The 17,843-nt window shown below is 41.5% G+C and overlaps 1 long non-coding RNA gene across 1 annotated transcript in view; it reads left to right on the top strand.

Annotated features, from left to right (window-relative positions):
• The window catches only part of LOC140896295 (uncharacterized), a 60,638-nt gene extending 44,533 nt beyond the window's left edge, over positions 1-16,105 (top strand). The window contains exon 3 of the long non-coding RNA XR_012154505.1: positions 15,867-16,105. This is a non-coding gene — a long non-coding RNA (uncharacterized lncRNA). The remainder of the gene's footprint in view (positions 1-15,866) is intronic.
• The last annotated feature ends 1,738 nt before the right edge of the window (positions 16,106-17,843 follow it).

Genomic DNA, 17,843 nt, shown 5'->3' with positions numbered 1-17,843 from the left:
AACAATACCTCCTCCCACCCCACTGTCCTGCTGGTAATAGCTTATCTAAAGTGATCATCAGGTGGGCCATTTCCAGCACAAATCCAGGTTTTCTCACCCTCCACCCCCCCACACAAATTCACTCTCCTGCTGGTGATAGCCCATCCAAAGTGACAACTCTTTACACAATGTGCATGACAATCAAGTTGGGCTATTTCCTGCACAAGTCCAGGTTTTCTCACATCCCCCCCAACCCCATACACACACAAACTCACTCTCCTGCTGGTAATAGCTCATCCAAACTGACCACTCTTCAAGTTTAAATCCAAGTTAAACCAGAACATCTGGGGGGGGGGGGGGGGGAGGAAAAAACAAGAGGAAACAGGCTACCTTGCATAATGACTTAGCCACTCCCAGTCTCTATTTAAGCCTAAATTAATAGTATCCAATTTGCAAATGAATTCCAATTCAGCAGTTTCTCGCTGGAGTCTGGATTTGAAGTTTTTTTGTTTTAAGATAGCGACCTTCATGTCTGTGATTGCGTGACCAGAGAGATTGAAGTGTTCTCCGACTGGTTTATGAATGTTATAATTCTTGACATCTGATTTGTGTCCATTTATTCTTTTACGTAGAGACTGTCCAGTTTGACCAATGTACATGGCAGAGGGGCATTGCTGGCACATGATGGCATATATCACATTGGTGGATGTGCAGGTGAACGAGCCTCTGATAGTGTGGCTGATGTTATTAGGCCCTGTGATGGTGTCCCCTCTGGTTTAACTTGGATTTAAACTTGAAGAGTGGTCAGTTTGGATGAGCTATTACCAGCAGGAGAGTGAGTTTGTGTGTGTATGGGGGTGGGGGGGATGTGAGAAAACCTGGATTTGTGCAGGAAATAGCCCAACTTGATTGTCATGCACATTGTGTAAAGAGTTGTCACTTTGGATGGGCTATCACCAGCAGGAGAGTGAATTTGTGTGGGGGGGGTGGAGGGTGAGAAAACCTGGATTTGTGCTGGAAATGGCCCACCTGATGATCACTTTAGATAAGCTATTACCAGCAGGACAGTGGGGTGGGAGGAGGTATTGTTTCATATTCTCTGTGTATATATAAAGTCTGCTGCAGTTTCCACGATATGCATCTGATGAAGTGAGCTGTAGCTCACGAAAGCTTATGCTCTAATAAATTGGTTAGTCTCTAAGGTGCCACAAGTACTCCTTTTCTTTTTGCGAATACAGACTAACACGGCTGTTACTCTGAAACATGAACAGCAAAGATTTTCATTGGCGGTGAATGGAGAATGAATTTTTAATTTAAAGAGCAATAAGCCTCTTATATATTAACACCAAAAAATCTAACTACTGACCAAATAAACTATTGATTACCCCAGTAATTTGCATTATTTCTAGCAGCACCAATCTCTGGTTTTGGTTTATGTGGTTGTTTTTTAGATTAAGGCCCAGATTTTTAAAGGTATTTAGGCATTTCTTTGTTCAGTGTTGCAATATCTAAGCGATTTGGGAGCCTACTTATCATTTTCAAACATGACTTAGGCACTTGGGAACTAAAAATCCTTAGGTTACTAAATGCCTAAATCACTTTTGAAAATGAGATTTAGGATCCTAAATCAGTAAGCATTCCAGCACTGAGCACAGCAATTCCTAAATAACTTTAAAAATTGGGCCTAAGTGTTTTAAATGAGATTTTATTGTTTTTCTCCAACATCAACAGAATTTTGCTTAAAACATTCACATTTCATTACTAGTATGATGGGAAACAACACATTTACTGCAATTTATATTGCTTGTGTTCTTCTTCACTTCAACAATGAGTCATTATTCAGAGTATGTTTATGTAATATCATAAATACCAATCTCTGGTATTTATGTAGCATACTATTTACTTGGGCAAGTTGCCACATGCACGAAAGTAGTAAACACAGAGCCATTCTTTGTGGGGGTTAAAAAAGAGTCTTAAAATGAATCCAATTTTCCTTCATAAGGCACTCCTTGTTATGTTACCTAAAGTGGCTCTTTAAGATATACAATATGATAAAACACACAATTCCTGGGAGACTTAATTATGGTTCCTAAGAAACTGGTGAATAAACAATCAGGGACAGAGTGTTTATTTTTCCCTAGGTTTTTCTTAACTATTAATGGGAAGCATGAAAATAAAAGATCAATTTTATAAAACCTCTGCTGTAGGAATGTGTCAGGCTGGTAAAAAACAAGGAATGTTGAACTACATACCCTCCCAAACACGACATTTCTGTCTAAAAGCACAACTATTTTATTGGAGACTCAATAATCCTAGTTTGTAAACTGACTTGTGGCAGGTGTAAATACCACAGTGAGCCCTTTGTTTGTTGTATTTACTGTACTGTATCTTATGCATCGATGGTACTAACTACAGTGCGCGTTCCAAAGTAAAGAGTTTGCCTTGTCTCACCTTGCTCTTGCATTCACACAAACAACTTCCTTCACAACAAGGTGTCAAACTCTTCCAAAGGCATATGAAATGTTCTGCCCTAGATGTAGTCCTAGAGGACCCAAGCCTGAAAAGGACTAAGCAACCTCAAATGTAATTGTTGTCAATGGGGGCCAAAGTGCTCAGCACTATACAGGATTGGGCCCAGAGAGTCTAAAGGGCTTCCATTGATTTCCAAAGCTTTGGATCAGGGCCAAAGTAAATGTCAACAGCTGAAGCAAAATCGTTTTGTATCCCCTCATGGAAAATCGATCAGGTCACATTATAGCGAGAACAGTAGGTTGGGAGATTCTGTATAATAGTGATAATTGCACTGGTCCGTTTAAGGCCTCTCCTTTTGGCCACCCAAAAATGGCACCATTCAAAAACACTCGTCACTTGTGAAAATCTGGGCCCAGACCTTCTTGGTTCTATTTCTAGCTCTGCCACTGGCAGCTGCTTGGGTTAGTCACTAATCTCTTAGCATCAGTTGTCCCAGCTGTAAAATGGGGGTGACAATATTTAGCTACTTCCTTAGGGTGTTGTGAGACTATAATTAATAAATGTTTGTAAAGCACTTTGTGGTCCTTGAAAAGTGCTTAGGAGGATGAAATGGCCCACATAATACACAAGCAAAAGCAAAGCCCTAGGCCACTCAAGGGTTTTGGCCCTGCATCACAGAAGTCAGTTGGAGCTTTGCCATTGACTTCACTAGGCACAGGATCAGGCCCTAATAACTTAGCAGACACTAGTGTTGACTTAGGTTTCTTCTTCTGGTCAGTGCATTAGATTGCTCAGATCTGTAGCTTACATTTATTTAATAGACACTATGTTCCCTTTTTTAAGCTTAGTCAAAGTAATGGTAGAATCTGTTATGTACCAGGAGCACTGAACTACATGTTGATGAGATCAGGCGTTCAGGAAAACATGATTGCTCATGAGTTATAGATCATTGCCTAGCTGATGGGACACTCTCTCTCTCTCTCTCTCTCTCTCTCTCTCTTTATTCTTCACAACCAGATCTGCAAATAATGTAACAAGGGAGATACATTCATTGGATGAAGCTGGTCAAGCTATTACTTGTTCCTGCCTTAAGGATTTATTAGAGAAGTGAATAAACATGATTGTTGTGGTAATTAACCCCATGTAAATCACAAATCCTGTCTTTATAGGCATTTGTTTGTGATGCTGTCGTTAAGGGCTAGTCATTGTTTCCATGAGGTAAACCACAGTTTTAAAGCAGGGTTGAGCCCTGAGGCAAAGCCACAGCAAACAAAGGGGAAGATCACACAAAGAAGAGAAATAGAGGGGACCCAAGGAGAGAGGACCCCGCAGAAGAAACTCAATTTTTGTTCATTTTTTGAGATTCTGCATGTATTTTTTTTTAAAAAGGAATCTTTGGGTGACTTCTGTTTTGTAACAGTTTTATCTAAAAAAAGGAAGGCTTAAATTTTCAGCGACTTGGAACCCATTCTTTCCTCAATCCATGCAAGTAAGTCCAACTGCCACTGGAAAGAAGAATAGATCCCAAAGTTCTTATGGTCATTAACAGCCCTTTAGACCCAGCAGAATACCCACGAATATTAGTGGCTGTTGCACGGCCAGGTGGAGGACAGTATAACAGCCTCTAATGTGAACTGTTCCTTTGGCTCTATTTATATTACATTAAAAACTATGTAGAGACTCAGTGTTCGTATTGTGTTGGATTAACAGTTCTGGCATTTGGAGTCTGGTGAGAGTTTTTGTGCCTCTGCCAATTAAGGCCACTTGTAGAGGTAGTTTTGTGACATGGACATTTGCTGCGAATAAATGGATTCTGTGCTATTATAAATAAACACAACAGTTACGTTATTTAACTTTCACTAGTAGCAATCTGACACCTTGTGCTAGAAATATAATCAACACCTCAACAGTGGGAGACCTGGTGACTCTGTAATTCTCTGGAACAGGCCATAGGTGAATTGTGCAGATCCATCAGTTAACGTCTGTAAAGCACATTGAGATTTACAGCATCTCTGTAGACAGATTTCCAATTACTGGATGAGGAATGGCTGAGCATATGAAGATGGCTTCCAGTTTCCACAGGATTCCTCTTACCACAGCTAGGACTCTTATCATTAACAGTGAACAATATTCAGAGTGACTGATGACTCTAGTCACTCAGCTGGTTTTAAGTCCCATACCAAGGAATCGAAAATACAAGCCCTTTGAAAATGCTTCCAGGCACTGAGCTAGATCAAACTACTTCTGAATCTCGCACTCCCCCCGCTCATTGCATGCACCCATCCCCAGATTTCTCTCTCTTTGGCTAGACTGAAGAGGAATGATCACCCGACAAAGGCAAAACTACACCGTACAAATGAAAACACATTTAGTAGTTCACATAACTAATATGCTATCTAAGGCTGGTGGAAATGTGTATAATGTGCAAGCCATCTCGAATCCAGGAACTACCCTCCCCATAATCCCTCAGGACAGAGACTTTTCTGATTGCGCTCCAGCTTCCCCATAAAAGCTCCGTTGTTACTGCAGGACAGCCTTTACCAGGAGCCATGGCACAGGGCCACAGCCTCCAGGGACACTCTGAAGCTGCACAAAACAAGTTTTTCCAAACAGTTAAAGTGTTCCCCAGCCCAGACTCTTACATTCTAGTTGTTTGCGCAGGAACCCACCAAGCCCTGCCTATAAAACTGGGTGTTTAAACTCCACAGAGACATTTTTTCTAACATACCAGTTCTCTAACCTACTGGCCCTTTAGAACTAGGATCAATAGGCAGATTCCATAAACACAGCAGCAGATTCAGCCCTGCTTTTTAAAAAAAACATATAAGGGAATCAGCTAGTAAAGGTGTAAAGGCTGCTTCCTCTTTGGATTATTCTGTTAGTCAGTATTTTCCCTTAGCCTAACTGTGATTTGCAGTAGTTCGTAGTTCATGTGCAGGGTTCATTAAACAACTTCTATTTGTGATACCATTTTATGATGAAGATAGTTACTTTCAATATGCTGTGTGAAAGCATGCACTGAATTAGAAGGCAGAGCAATTGTAGCAACGCTCCCCTGGTTTCAGTGCTCCAAATCAAACTGCCCTCTTAAAGCCCTTGCAAATCACAGAAGCAGGAAAAGTCCCTCTGAAGACAAGAGATGAAGGTAGAGCTCCTGCTCAGAGATTCCAACCCCTTTACTAACCAGAAAGCAGCACAAGGCCAGCTGAAAATCTCTGCAGTGGTTAAGCTCCTTCCTTAGGGTGGAAGCCTGGGGCTTGTGTCAAGTTCCAGTAAAGGCATGCTGCAGGGAGCTCCGTGGCAGACGTCACCGGACCCACTTTGCAGCTGCTACTAGTCACTGATGTGGTGCTCCTGCCCCCCTCCTATTCCCTCTTCCTGTGCTAGTAGGTCCAGAGGCTCTCTGTGGTGAGTGGCTCCACCACCCATGCCCCTACCCTCCAGAGTACGAAGTAGCTCACTCGTATGGGTTTTGAGTACCCCTTCTTGGGCTCTCTACAGTCTGGCTCTTGTGAACCTCTGCCACCTGGGCCCCCCATACTCACAGTGGCGAAGGGCCAGTATTTTCTCCTTGGTAATGTTAAAAATAAACAGGCTCCCCTTGTCCTATTTCACTCTCATTTCTTGCAACAGAACATGCCTGACTGCCTGACTTTTGGGTGCAGTTACCCATCTTTGCATGCTAATTGGGGATCTACATGGGGATTTGAGCGTGCAAGTTGAGAAGCCCATTTGAAAGCACAGCCTTGAACCTCAATTTCACACAAGTTTCAGAGTAACAGCCGTGTTAGTCTGTATTCGCAAAAAGAAAAGGAGTACTTGTGGCACCTTAGAGACTAACCAATTTATTTGAGCATAAGCTTTCGTGAGCTACAGCTCACTTCGAAATGAGCTCTAGCTCACGAAAGCTTATGCTCAAATAAATTGGTTAGTCTCTAAGGTGCCACAAGTACTCCTTTTCTTTTTGCGAATTTCACACAACACATTCCTTGCTAGCAAACGTCTGAAGCCACTTTGAACTCTCTTTTTTTCTTGTACATTCCAGACGAGTATTATAGAAAGAGCTAATGAACTGAAAGGGTTAACTATAATTTACCACCTGTGTTGATAATGGTCCTCCTTTTCACCACTTAGCCCTTCACAATGGGGCACTAGTCTCTCATATCTACTTAGATAGATAACCTGACTGAAAGTCACAAGCAGAGGTCACAGCCAAACTGACTATTTAACGGAACTTTTTTAAAGAGGGAAAATAAGATGGCGTGACCGTCACCACTTCATACCCTGGAGTGTTTGGTGTTTAGAATAGGAAGCCCTTCTGCGGGCTGCTTTGCAATGGGTTGCTCCGCAATGATGGTAAAGTAAACAACATCAAACCTAAAGAGGCTGTTCTTGAGTGTTCAGTGGCAGCCCTACCCTTGACAGAGAGTCTGGGCAGTTTCTTAATGATCTGCTTCAAACAAGAAAGTGTCAAGCAAGCAAAACCTTTTACAGGTGTCTAAGTACAAGTTGTTGTTTGAGGAAGTAAAAGGCTTCAAAATAAGCTTCTGTAGCTGTGTGCAGTGCTTTCATTGAGACCTCGTTTGTGAATTCTGTTTGTGCTTAAGAACCTGGACCAAAGCCCATTGGAATCAATTGAAAGACTCCCAGGATATGACTACACGGCAATAAAACTGGTGACCGGCCTGTGTCAGCTGACTCAGGCTTGTGGGGCTGGCTGTGGGGCTGTAAAATAGCCATGTAGATGTTTGGACTTGAGCAGGAGCCTGGGCTCTGGAATCCCACCAGCAGGGAGGCTCAGTTTGGTCTAATTTGTTGTAGAGTCTATGATTTTTACAGGGTTTATGTTTAGACATATCTCAGGAGTTCCTTGTGTATGTAATAGGAGAGGAGAATTCATTATGAATCCATCAGGGAAACAATGTTCTAAAGGAAAGGAGTACTTGTGGCACCTTAGAGACTAACAAATTTATTTGAGCATAAGCTTTCGTGAGCTACAGCTCACTGCATCAGATGCATTCAGTGGAAAATACAGTGGGGAGATTTATATACATAGAGAACGTGAAACAATGGGTGTTACCATACACCCTTTAACCAGAGTGATCACTTAAGGTGAGCTATTACCAGCAAGAGAGCGGGGGCGGGGGAAAAACCTTTTGTAGTGATAATCGAGGTGGGCCATTTCCAGCAGTTGACAAGAACGTCTGAGGAACAGTTGGGGGTGGTGAGGGGAATAAACATGGGGAAATAGTTTTACTTTGTGTAATGACACATCCACTCCCAGTCTCTATTCAAGCCTAAGTTAATTGTATCCAGTTTGCAAATTAAGTCCAATTCAACAGTCTCTCCTTGGAGTCTGTTTCTGAAGTTTTTTTGTTGAAGAATTGCAACTTTTAGGTCTGTAATCAAGTGACCAAAGAGATTGAAGTGTTCTCCAACTGGTTTATAATTCTTGACATCTGATTTGTGTCCATTTATTCTTTTACTTACACCCTTTGCTCAAGAAACTCCCTGAAAAAGCACAAGAACAAATCCGCACAGACACACCCCTGGAACCCCAACCTGGGGTATTCTATCTGCTACCCAAGATCCATAAACCTGGAAATCCTGGACACCCCGTCATCTCAGGCATTGGCACCCTCACAGCAGGATTGTCTGGCTATGTAGACTCCTTCTTCAGGCCCTACGCTACCAGCACTCCCAGCTATCTCCGAGATACCACTGACTTCCTGAGGAAACTACAATCCATCGGTGATCTTCCTGAAAACACCATCCTGGCCACTATGGATGTAGAAGCCCTCTACACCAACATTCCACACAAAGATGGACTACAAGCCGTCAAGAACACTATCCCCGATAATGTCATGGCAAACCTGGTGGCTGAACTTTGTGACTTTGTCCTCACCCATAACTATTTCATGTCTGGGGACAATGTATACCTTCAAATCAGTGGCACTGCTATGGGTAGCCGCATGGCCCCCACAGTATGCCAACATTTTTAAGGCTGACTTAGAACAACGCTTCCTCAGCTCTCGTCCCCTAATGCCCCTACTCTACTTGTGCTACATTGATGACATCTGCATCGTCTGGACCCATGGAAAAGAAGCCCTTGAGGAATTCCACTATGATTTCAACAATTTTCATCCCACCATCAACCTCAGCCTGGACCAGTCTACACAAGAGATCCGCTTCCTGGACACTATGGTGCTAATAAGTGATGGTCACATAAACACCACCCTATACCGGAAACCTACAGACCGCTATTCCTACCTACACGCCTCCAGCTTTGATCCAGACCACACCACACGATCCATTGTCTACAGCCAAGCTCTACAATACAGCCGCATTTGCTCCAACCCCTCAGACAGAGACAAACACCTACAAGATCTCTATCAAGCGTTCTTACAAATACAGTACCCACCTGCCGAAGTGAAGAAACAGACTGACAGAGCCAGAAGAGTACCCAGAAGTCACCTACTACAGGACAGGCCCAACAAAGAAAATAACAGAACGCCACTAGCCATCACCTTCAGCCCCCAACTAAAACCTCTCGAACGCATCATCAAGGATCTACAACCTATCCTGAAGGACGACCCATCACTCTCCACAGATCTTGGGAGACAGGCCAGTCCTTGCTTACAGACAGCCCCCCAACCTGAAGCAAATACTCACCAGCAACCACACACCACACAACAGAACCACTAACCCAGGAACCTATCCTTGCAACAAAGCCCATTGCCAACTGTGTCCACATATCTATTCTGGGGACACCATCATAGGGCCTAATCACATCAGCCACACTATCAGAGGTTCATTCACCTGCACATCTATCAATGTGATATATGCCATCATGTGCCAGCAATGCCCCTCTGCCATGTACATTGGTCAAACTGGACAGTCTCTACGTAAAAGAATAAATGGACACAAATCAGACATCAAGAATTATAACATTGAATAACCAGTTGGAAAACCCTTCAATCTCTTTGATCACTCAATTACAGACCTAAAAGTGGCAATTCTTGAACAAAAAAACTTCAAAAAAAGATTCCAACAAGAGACTGCTGAATTGGAATTAATTTGCAAACTGGATACAATTAACTAAGGCTTGAATAGAGACTGGAGTGGATGTGTCATTACACAAAGGAAAACTATTTCCCCATGTTTATTTCCCCCCCCCCCCACCCCCTACTGTTCCTCAGATGTTCTTGTCAACTGCTGGAAATGGCCCACCTTGATTATCACTACAAAAGGTCCTCCCCCCGCCCCCGCTCTCCTGCTGGTAATAGCTCACCTTAAGTGATCACTCTGGTTACAGGGTGTATGGTAACACCCATTGTTTCATGTTCTCTATGTATATAAATCTCCCCACTGTGTTTTCCACTGAATGCATCCGATGAAGTGAGCTGTAGCTCACGAAAGCTTATGCTTAAATAAATTTGTTAGTCTCTAAGGTGCAACAAGTTCTCCTTTTCTTTTTGGAAATACAGACTAACACGGCTGCTACTCTGAAACCTATCAATGTTCTAAAGGGTTCAGCTCCAGGTGCAGCAGCCTTCCACTGGCTGGGTATCTCATAGATGGGAACAGCTAGGAAAGGGTCATGAAATCTGGGGCCCAATTAGAGAAGGTGCAGATCAAATCTGGACTTTTGGCAAGATCTTGCTTCTCACCTTGCTCTCACTTTTTTACACGTCTGGCTTCTCTCGCTAGGAGAGAGCTAAATTAAGTAAGCTCCCTTTTGTGGTTTGTTTGATGCAACTGCTGCTTGGCACTAGGTGACACTGACCACTGATGTGAGGCAATCCTTATCACCGGCATCAAAAGGCTGAGTTTACTGCACTCAGCCCCCCGTCAACCCTCCGCCTCCCGCAGGGCCGCCAACACCTGCAAAACATTTTTATGAAGTCTCCTGAAATGTTACTGTGCCAGGACACAAGTTTACTGATTCCAAGGGCCTGATCCTGTTCCCCTGGTCAAAACTTCCACTAACTTGAATGGGAGCAGAATCTGGCTCCAAAACCAACTAATATAGGGTCCAATTCTGCAAACACTACTGAACTTAGTGCTTCTGTACTTACAGCATAGAGAAGTCAATGGGATTACTCATGGTAGTAAGCACTGTGCTCAGTAGTAAGTGTTTGCATGATCACCCTTTAAGTCTATTAAACAATAAATTTGTCTTAACCTTAATTCCCTGCTATACTACTATTGTCCCACTAGGATAACAATGTGAAACAAGCTATGTTGTAACTGGTTTTCCTCCACTTTTGTCACCTGTGGGGAGAAAAATAGCTGAAGTTTAGTTAAAACTTTAGTGTGTCTTCTCCCATGGCTTTCCAAGGTGGAGAGCATCGCAAGTACCAGCTCATGCAACCCAAGTCCGGGAGTCTTGGAGCTGGAGAGCTGGAGTCTCCCCAATGACAGCATGTTGTGCTTGCTATGTAATAAGCTATATCATACAACCACTGTAGCCCAGATCTAGTTTTGTACAGTTTTTTAGATGCACTATATAATATTGACTGCATCGAACCTGCATTGCAGTGTGGACAGTTTCTATACATCTGTACATGGAAAGGGTTTCACTGTGAACATCCATAATGAGCCAATTAGTTCTACACGGATGCGGAATTGTTACTGAGTTATGTTTATTCATGTTCTACAGTGTAACATTCCTTGCTTTCTTGCTTCCTTTGTTTCAGGCTTAGATAAGATTGAAATAATACTGGATTTAAATGATAAATAAGGCTGTTTGATTGTACTACATTTTGTGGCAAAAGACAAGAAAAAAAGGGGAAACCCCCCATAGCACCAGATTACAAAACAACCCGAGTTGTAAAATGAGGCTGTCACGTTTTTGGGCTTCTAAACACGTTTACGTATTATACAGACACAGAGATGCCAACATCATTCTGCCAAATCTACTTTTGAAACTGATTCCTAACCTGTCTTCTGTCCCTATATGATATTTGCGGTAGTAGTTGTATAGCATTGGCACATCGCAGGGGACTTCTAGGGGTCCAGTTCTGCCACGTGCTGAGCACTCAACACCCACTGATTAGCCATGAACTCCAAGGATGCTCTTGGTTTTCGAATGAGCATTGTAAGGTATGCTTGTTGCACAACTGTGAATTCCTGGCCTTAAGTGGAGATACTGAGGGTCAGGCACTAAAAGGTGGCAACTACTCTGCACTAAGCAACAAACCTCATGTTTCAGGTAGTTGAGAGAAGAGAGGTGGGAATATTGCTAGAGAGAATTGTTTCCTCTTTCGGGGTGATGTTAGGGAATTTTTGACAATTGTTTGGGACACTGATTTTATAAAGGTCCCAAGAGAGAGAGTTAACTTTCCAGAGGAATTAAAACATTTTAACCTCATATATTTATTTGCCTGCATTGAGTAAGACCAAATTATACAGAGTTCTGGGGTATGAACTCAGACCCTTCAACAAGGACATTGAGATGGCTGTCAAGTGCATAGTCTTATCAGGGTTCATCTTCCCTCATCTCATGAGAGACACAAAAGGCCAACTACAACCTTGGTGTAGGCAGGAGCAGCTCCACTAAAGTCCAGAGAATTGCTCTAGGTTTTACTAAAGCTAAATTTGGCCCAAAGGCTATAATTTTGTCTCACCTTCTTATTAATCCATTGATCCTTTCCACAGATCTTTGACTGGTCTGCAGAGTGCATTTGTTCCCTTTCACAACTAGTGGCTAGGAGTCCCAGTCATGGATCAGGATCCCATTGTACTAGCACTGTACAAACACAAAACAAAAAGAAAACCCCTTCCCCAAAGACTTTACAATCTCAGTACACAGGTAGTGTACTTTACTTTAAGGCATTTTTGATGCCTATCGCATTGTACAGACATCCCAGACAACGAGGACGGGGTGGTTCTCAGATGTCATTTTTGGATTGAGAGTAAAATGACCAGAGTCCATGAAATATCCCAAGTATCTCCTAAGAATACAAAAATATTCCAGAATGATATCCCAAGCCTATTTGTCCTGCTTTTAGACAGCATACTTTCTGCTGGCTTTGGGCGCACAGAATAGAGACAGAAACACCTTTCCTCATGGAGTGCTCATCACCCAGTATAAAGAATCCTATCAGACCTGTGTAACCAGGTCTGTCATCTAATAAACCTGCCCACCTGCTGTCGTTAAGTGTCAGTAATACAGGCCAAATACATTTCTCTTAACAGAAGAAAAAAGGCAAAAATACCTGTACAATTTTTCATCATTAAAAATACAACAACACATATAAAGTATGTTCACAGTGGTCAGATTTCTTACCAAAAGGTTTGCCCCATGGTCAAACATAATAAAAGGTCATGATGGCAGTATCCTCACTGAGAGTGATGATATTAAAAACAGGTGGAGATTTTACTGTGCCAATCTGTATGCCTCACCAGAGCCATTCATAAGACAGCATGACAGAAAAAAGAGTTTGGTGCCAGAGCCATCAATCCTGCAAGAGTAAGTGGTGTGTGATATTACGAAAATGAAGCCTGGAAGAGCAGCAGGAGTAGATAACATGCCTGCAGAATTGTTAAAAGTGATTGGCAAATGTGGTACTAATTTTATGTGGAAAATTTGAAATGATGTATGGACAACTAGAAATTGGCCAGAGGACTGGATGAAGAGAATTGTTCTGCCCTTCCCAAAGAAGGGAGACATACCAGAGAGTAGTAACTATTGTACCATCTCCCTGATATTGCACAGAAGCAAAGTTCGGCTCCTCATAATCCAGGATGGCATGAAATGAAGGATTAAAGCAGAACTAACAACCAAATCTCAAAACCTGTCACGTAATTGAAAAATGCAGAGAATACAATCACCCATTGAGCAGGTGTTTCTTTCTCTACTCAGAAGGGTCCGATACCAACCAGTATCTTTGGAGGATATTGCTAGACATGGGGACTCCAAAGCATCGAACTCATCACAAGTCTCTACCACCAACAGCAGACCATGATGCAAACAATTGTAGGCAACAGTGAATTCTCTTTTCCAGAAAATTTCAAAATTTGGGGGTGGAGTTCCAAACTGCAATGAAAGCAAATTTCAAAATCCTCTATGAAATGGAATTCCCACTCTCTGACATCCTCTATTTGCTCACAGGATGTGTGGAGCAGCATCAGTGAAAGCCTCCTCAAACCTTTACGCTGATGGCCTCAACTCTTTTCTAGAAGACCTACTTAGAACACAGCACTAAATGTATTGCCAATAGTGGTCTTGGCTTTTTGATGCAGATTTTAGGAGCTGATCTAAAGTCACTAATTAATTTCACATAGGGCACTGAATGTACATCAGATACTTTCTGTTCTCTTCTGACTCAGACTGTGCTTGAATGAATGAGACAACAATTACAGGCTTTATAGTGTTACCAATCTCTGGAGCCATCCACTATCCCAAAGGTCTTCATCTAGATTGTACAACTGATGGGATACTACATTACACTTTCGAGCTGATGGTGAGTTTACAGATTAAGAAAACAGAATTTGTTTTCTAAAACTATTGACTGGATTAAAAATCTTAAAACACTAGATAAACCTTGCTACCTAGAAAAAACAATTATATATAATGCAGACACATACACAAACCTGCAAACACACTGTGTGGCAGACTCTGATCATTAGTAACAATGGTGAAAAAAAAGGAAGGATAACTCTCCATGTCAAAGGAATTACTCTGGATTTACACAGATGTAACTGAGGTCAGAATCCATCCCAGGAACAACAATTTTATAAATGATTAACTCTACAAAGTATTCAATATATACATGAATTTAATTTCAACTAAACTAGCTGGCTGTGTATTGTACTTATTAGAAGAACATTGTATGCCATGGTTTTTTATTTAATTTCTTAATTGCAGAAGAATTACTGTGTGCTGTGGTTCATGTAATCTGGGGAGTATCTCTGTACTCTAGAAAGAAAAGGGTTTGTGTCAAGGCGAAACTAAACACACATCTGCAATCAAAGTTTGTTTATAACTTCTGACACTGTTCAGTCAGTTATGCAGCCGTTTCACTAAACAAACAAGTAGAAAGCAGGTCAATGTCCAAACACTGGAGTGAAGCTTATTTAAGTTTCATGAAAACTGTTAAAGGAATAAAGCCTTAAGCAAAACAAATTGCTTCTGTAGCAAATGAAAACACATGTGACTCTCTGGACCTCATTCTTGTCTGGGTGTTACTCAGTTGGCTGCCATTGCCTTCCACGAGGGTGATTTTGGCTCAGTGCCGGAATATAATACAGTAAATTACAATTTTGCTTTTTTGCATAGGCATGTTTGTTGCAGAATCAACAGCATGAATCTTTATAAATTCATTGTTTTGTGTTCATACATCGTAAGGTGCATGTCATAACCATCTTCCTTCAACATAGCAGAAGATGGAGACAGGAAACAAACTGAAACCTTATGATTAGCCCATTAAGTGTCACCATAAAGGGGACAGCTGGCTGAGCCACTGCAATTTCTGTTCCTCTCTGACCCTAGTTCAGCAAAGCATTTTAACCTAATATTCTCTAAGCATTTTACCTTTGGGAGTTAGTTATCTATTTTACGTATTTATATGGCCCCTCGATACTGTACGATCTGAGCACTCACCTCACAGGAAATTGAACTTATGCCTCCCAAGTCCCAAGCTAGCACATGAACGACTGGATCACACTTCATCTCTAGTTGAGCGCTACCCTTCAAAAGGCTCAAGAACAGACATGCCACGCCCATGAAAAAAACGCAGAAATTGGGCTTGTTTTTGGCTTAATTGGCTTGTGAATTGCTTATTGGCTAGTTTTTGACTTGTAGCTTGTTTGGCTTGTTGTAGCTTGTTGCTTCTTTTTTTTGATCAGCTCGTGGCAAGCAGGGGGAAGGGGCAGGGCAAGCAGGGGCAAGGAGGGGAGAGTCAGGAGTGCACAGCGGGCCCACTACAGTCCCAGACTGCACGCCAGGGGGATCTAGTCACATAGAGTGTTGGGGTTCTCAGGGATTGGCTTGTTTCAGCCTTATTTTGAAATGGGATTAGCTTGATTTTTGGTTTATTGTGAAAGTCGGGATGCTTATTTACCGCATGAATGTTGGCAACTGTGCTCCTGAAGGGTCAAAAGAACCACTGGAATTGGAGCAAACCCTTTCTCATCCATTGCTCTTGCAAACTCCTGCATTTTTACACAGGTAATTGCACATATAAGCAGATAAGCAATCAGTCATCTGATGCGCATATGCAAATATCCATTTGTTCATACATTTTGCATGGACAACCTGCTGCAACACTCTTTGAAAACATGATCCTTTGATTTAATAGTTCTTCCTTCCAAACTAGAAAGCTCAGTACAAAAACCCTCCATCTGATCATATTAAACACTTTCTATTTTAAAAAAATTCTATATATTGCCTTCTTACCTTTTTTTTTCAGGTCAACAAGAACTGGCCTACTATTGAAAATGGATGGAAAAATATTATTATAATAGAAGCTGGAGAAGTAAGAGTCTATTAATCCACTCTGTGCCCGAGCAGGATTGTTCCCTAAAGTACATTCTCGAGTACTTCGTCCATTATAGATTCAAATGACTCAAGTGATTCCCTAGTTTTATTACCAACAACTATATTGACCCAGATGTTGGTAACTTTATTGATGACCATAACGTTTAAGCTCAGCTATTTTTGAATAAATTTTGATTTCCTCTCACTTGTTAATGGCTCTTCTTTCTCTCCACTATTTATTTGCCTCCACTTATATTTGTAAACACTCCCTTTAGCCCCGTTGACTGAATTAATCCCAATTATTCAGTGGGAGCAAAGTTAAGTTAACGTCGAGTGTTTTTGAAAATCTCACCCTTAAAATATAAATCATTATCTCACAAAACTAACGCAACTTGCTCATGTGGCTACATTCCAATGGGAGCGGATAAGGTACATCTATACATTTGACTGCCTTTGGTTCCAGGAAGATCATGGTATATGAAGTCTGAGTTTCAGACAACACTCATCTGAGCAAGTTGGTGGTCAACGCTTGTAACAAGCAAATGGCTTTCTCATCAGCCATTACAATAGACTGGTTTGGGCAAAAAAATAAACAAAAATAAACAAAAACAAAACTACCCCACCCTTCACAAACCATATAAGACTCCCACGGAAAACTTATGAAAGGATTTTGCTGGTAATTCAATCTGAAAAGGTATAGTAGTGTACAACTGCACACCTCAGTACAGAACCACTCTGTCTTTACAGCTGTTTTCTTATGACTCCACTTTCAGTGGTGTGGTCCATGCTGGGCAGCTCAGTGCAGAAAGATGCAAAGAAATGGGAGGGAATGCTGACAAAGCAACAAGCATGACTGCAGGATGGGAGGGAAAGGATAAAACGGGTAAGTGTGTATTGCTTAGCTTAACAAGGAGGGTGACATAACTGTACCTCTTAGACAAGTGAGGAATTGTTCAGGGGGTTACAAGAGCATCTAACCAGGAACCACAGAACAAAATTAAGAAAAACAAACTATAGGGCAAATATCAAGAAAAGCTTCCAATCATTGAGATCTAGCAGCCTGGAGAATGCTGTCCCCAGGGAACTGGTGGGGCATAAAACTAGACTGGAGAGACCACAAATCAGTTAGGTGAATAGGACTATCCATGTACTTAAGTGCTTTGCTACAACTTCATCTTTTAAGGCCCAAACCTGAGATGCTTATTCAGTTTTTATGCAGGAAAATTCCCACTGACTTTAATGGGAATTTGCTAGAGAAAGAGTCTTAGGATCAAGTCCTTAGGCTGTAGGTGGGAACTGTCTCTGTTTTTGGATACTGTACAGTGCTAAGCTTTCTGCCAGCATTAAACAAATGATAATAATAGCTAGTAAATCTAGCCAATCTAGCCATCCTGCACTGACAGAGAGATGAAACAGCTAAAATAACAAGCCTTGCCCACCTCTAATTTCTCGGCTTCTGTGATTTAAACACTAAAAGTGATTTTCTAATAATTAAAATAACTCAAGAATTTGGTTTAAAATATTATTTGCTTTCCTTGCAGAAATAGTACATCAAACAAAAAGAGCACTTTTCAGCTAACATACACATGCAATAAAAGAAAATCTAAGAGGAAGTATTTAAACATTTTCCTTTCTGTTAGGCCATTTCAGTTTCCTACCCAACATCCAGACAGGGGGAAACGAATGGAGAAATTAAATGGGTCATATAAAAAAAATGAAGAAAGAAACAAAAAGAATGAGAAGAAGATTGCTTTTCAGTGTGCTTATGCATTTCCAGGCTCGAAATAATTGGCTCACAAGAAAGAAGCTCCCATTTTAACCTTTTCAAGTTTCCTTAAATATTTTTCAGCATATTATTACAGTTGCAAATTTGAGCACTCACTTTGAATTATTTGTGTTATAGTAGCAC

Source organism: Lepidochelys kempii, chromosome 12 (assembly GCF_965140265.1).
Source record: "Lepidochelys kempii isolate rLepKem1 chromosome 12, rLepKem1.hap2, whole genome shotgun sequence".
NCBI lineage: Eukaryota > Metazoa > Chordata > Testudines > Cheloniidae > Lepidochelys > Lepidochelys kempii.
The sequence above is the reverse complement of the archived record's forward strand: the minus strand, read 5'-3'. Positions and strand labels throughout refer to the sequence as shown.